This window comes from Coenobita brevimanus, chromosome 105 (genome assembly GCF_032717465.1).
Source record: "Coenobita brevimanus isolate Jiangsu-jjx chromosome 105, ASM3271746v2, whole genome shotgun sequence".
Classification (NCBI taxonomy): Eukaryota; Metazoa; Arthropoda; class Malacostraca; order Decapoda; family Coenobitidae; genus Coenobita; species Coenobita brevimanus.
The window spans coordinates 22480732-22484999 of record NC_137058.1 but is presented as its reverse complement, the minus strand read 5'-3'; positions in this window follow the sequence as shown (position 1 = coordinate 22484999).

Below are 4268 nucleotides of genomic sequence, written 5' to 3'. Positions count from 1 at the left end.
ACACACACACACACACACACACACACTTTGCACGTGCGCGAGCAAAGGGAGTCGACTGTAGCACCAGTCGAATAGGGCAGTACTCCCAGGGATAGCAGGAGCTTCCACTTAACAGCCTTCAGGACAAGCTTCTGACCATCCTCTTTCAATGAACTCTTTCAGTGTTTCATAACACAGGGAGTAGGCCAGCGAACTCTCCTATATAATTTCCTCCAACTGTCAGCACCAAACTAAGTGCACAATGCACACTATACTTCCATAAAAAAAAAAGAAAGAAAAAAAGAAAAGAAAGAAAAAAAGAAAAGAAAGAAAGAAAAAAAAAACGGCATCTCATCATCCAGTCTCAAAGTCCCCGGGAATGACCATAATACCCCACATCATCCGTCTCTCTCCAGGTGATGGCCAAGGAGATATTTGGAATCACTGTCTGACACATTCCTTCATTTATGTAACATTCGCGGCCATTCCTCTAATTTCCTCATTGCTAAACACCACTTCTCTCTTTTGGATTTAAATGGTCTTGTTCATATCTCGCAGACAAAGGCGTTTTACTGGTATGTATGTCAAGTAAGATTAGCAGTAATAAAAACAAAACGATATGTATTTATTTGGCTTAGTTAAGAAAAATATGCTTGTATCCACACGCTCGTTATCTGGTGCAAATGGCAACTTACGTCAGTGTTACCAACCATCCGTACGATGTAAAGCAAAACGTACCAAAACTTTGGCCTTTCAGCAGATGTTTTCATCTTCAGGACATGACTTTTGTCTCTGATTGTATATCTAACCCTAGTCACTCAGTCACTAATGACTCCACCCTCCCCCTTTGCACCTGCTTCCCACCGCTTCCATCTCAACCATTACCTGTACAAACAGGGGATGAGGCTATGGCACATTTAATGTCTTAGTTGGCTCATATCTTTGACTGGGGTAGAAGTAATCATGTTTTTAATACATCGAAAACTCAGTTCTTACATATTTTGAACCATCAAAAATCTACCACAGGACTATCCTCGAATTTTTAGCAATACCCAACTCAATCCTGAATCATCTTTGAACATACTTGGGGTTTCATTCTCTCGGGATTTATCTTGGAGAGATTATATTACCTCTCTTGTAGAATCTCCTTCCATGAGATCAGATGTGCTATGCCGACTCCGTGATTTCTTTACTTCTGGACAATTGCTGGCTTTATACGCAATTTTTATCCACATCTGTGTCCAGTACAACTCTCATGTGTGGAAGACCCCACAACAAGGTGGAGTCAAGGGCTTTTCGTCTCATTAACACCTCTCCTCTTACTGGCTTCCTTCAACCTCTATCTCTTCTCCTCAAGATTGTATCTTTATCTCTTTTCTCTCGCTGCTTCAATGGTCACTGTTCTTCTGAACTGTCTGATTGCATCCCTCCACCATTATGGCGGGCGCGTAGCACCTGTCTTGTAGCAAATTCTCATCCCATCATGTAGGCAATACGTCAAATCTGCAACTGTTTCCTTCCATCTATATTTGCTACTATCTATGACCTCCAGTCTTTTAAATGCGGTGTGTCCAGGCATCTCGAAATGAATTGATCTTGAATTTGGCTCTCTAATAACCTTAAATATTATTTCTCGGAGGGAATAATATTATGGGCTGTTAACCTTTGGTTCCTTCTTCCTTGCATTAAAAAAAAACAACACTCACAAGCCCACGAAAACATGACACCCACTCTTACTTCGCCGGCTCTGTTGTATAAAAAAAGAAAAGAAAAGAAAAGGAAAGGAAGTGGGATAAGTGAATTATCAAGGGCACTGCGTGGGTAGTGCAGGAATACAAAATGAGACGAAGACAAAAAGAAAAATGACTGTAAGAGTAAAATTACTGAAAAAAGGGTGTAAGAATATATGCATAGAAAAAAGATTCCATTATTAACTGGACAGGAAAAGGACTGCAAGAGTGACAGGGATGAAAGTGTGGCAAGAGGACCGGAATTGGGCTGCTTGGGGAATGTGAGAGTAGGAAAGGTACTGGGAAGTGCTGCAAATAGGAACAGGAGTTCAAATGTAAATTGAAAGAATGAAAGTATGAGAGTGGATTTACTGGTAAAGAAAACTGACTGCAAGAAAAGAAAGAGAACTGGAAGGCTGGCCAGGATGGATAAGTTCAAAGAACTCCAATTGTAGGAGGGAGAAAAAAAAACAAGAGCGTGGAGTACCAAGAAACAGGAAAATTAAGAGGAACAATAAGAAATGGGAGATAAATATGGACATGGGAGACAGGTAGACGGGATAGGTAACTGAAGGTGGTGAGTAAGGTGGTTGGCAGAACAATGAGCGAAAAAAAAAAAAAAATCATATAGACTGCAGTTACTGTGTTCTCTGCGGGAAGTGGGCCAATCTCATAACTTGAACACTAAGTTGTGATTGTATGAAAGTCAATGGGCAATAGTGTGAGACAGGAAACAGCGTCTTTGGTCATTAGTCATATCTACCCTCCAGTATGACTACACTTTGTCACCAGTTAAGTTGACGAGAGGTTAGGGATCTTTGTCAGGTGTTTACAGACCTGATGTAGTAAGAGTGCGTCTCGGACTTTGGCTGTCGAGGAAAGAGGAGAAAAGGAGAGGAGGAGAAACACATGCAGATGATTGTTAACTAGACAGATAAATGAATATGTAGAATGACTGCAACTCTAACAGTACAGGGATTTTGTAAGAGCATGCACGGTGATTGCGTGAGTACAGAGAGCCTGCAAAAATGGGAAGGGACCTCAAGAATTGAACCGGGACTGGAGGAGTAAAGAGGGAACTACAAGAATAGGAAGGGACTCAAGAGAATGAAGGGAGTGCAAGCGTAAGGAGGGGAAAACAAGCATAAGAAAGGGCCTGCACGATGTAACTTGCAATACTTTGGTGATAGAAACTCCGTGTACAAACAGCTAGTTAAGGAGTTTATTACGAGCTCAGACAAAACTAGTCTGCCCATCTTGAGTGTCTGCTCCGAACTGACGCAGTAACGCCTTCGCCCAGGCTTGGGCTCTGGGAAAGCGTGCTAGGTCAGCAAGTTTAGTGGGGGCATGTATGAATTGGGGGGAGGGGGAGCATATATACATCGGGGGTAGACATATTGTAAGGGGGGTACACCACTCCCCCGGGTAGCTGAGATGGTGTCTTCTGACACCAGGAGGTATATGGTGTTTGATTATATTACTAATTTTGGTCGGGGAGGTTTGTACAAGGGATAAGTATGATACAGGGGCAGTAGGGGAGACATGGCCATGTTTAGGGGAGGGAATTAGAAGGATATATACGTTATAAGATATACAATGATTAATAGGTATGTGTCCAGTAAGGGTCGAAGTTATACATAGACATAATGGGGATTATACAATAATATCTTGATACATGATAAACAAGGAGTAGATATGAGGGTTTTTTGTTTTTCTTCGTTCATTTTTTTCCTTTTGTTAGTTTCTGTATGATACACTGTCACTCAATAATGCATTAAAGAAATACCATCATTTTCTAGTAGGAAGAGTTCTGTTCACAGTTTGGTTAATTGTCAGATGGCATTGGTAGTCACTGAATGTGAGGGCACTAAGTACTGGGAGTTTCTACGTCGTGTGTAGGGCGTACTATGCCTGTAGCGACTCTGATTTCTTGGAGTCGGCGTTCCATTTTCCTGACACAACAATGCACTGCACATATGCTGAGTAGAAAACCTATGAAAGCGATAACCACAGGGGGAAACACAACTGTTGGATGAACCTATGAATAGCTGAAGGCCAGAGAAAATTGATCCATAATGAAATCACTGTCATTGAGGAAGGTTAGCATGCGCAAATTAGGGGAGGTGACGGTAATGTTGGCAGATGGTAGGGTTGAAGGCATGTCGGTTGTTTGAAAGATGTTATAGGAGTGTTTACGGACAGCTTGGTGATAGCGAGTGGCGTAAGTGTTGACGGACTCTGATTTGACGGTACAATAGTCTGGTGCTTTGTAGAGACCACTAGCGGGGACGGATCGAACCGAAGAACCAGGACACATGATTGTGACAGAGATAGGAACAGCAAAGAAGAAGTACTGGACATGGTTGAGGTGAGCATGGTGGACAGGGAGTTCAGGAGCTGGTACAAAGGAACAGGCCGAGTAGATGGAATGGTTGCGAACTAAAGCAGACTCATAGGGTGTAGTGCTGCTAGGGAAGATAGCAAAAAGGTGGGCAGCACAGAGACGAGAGGTCGGAGTAAGAGAGGAACATTTCTGGAGGTCTGTGGAAGAAAGGAAGG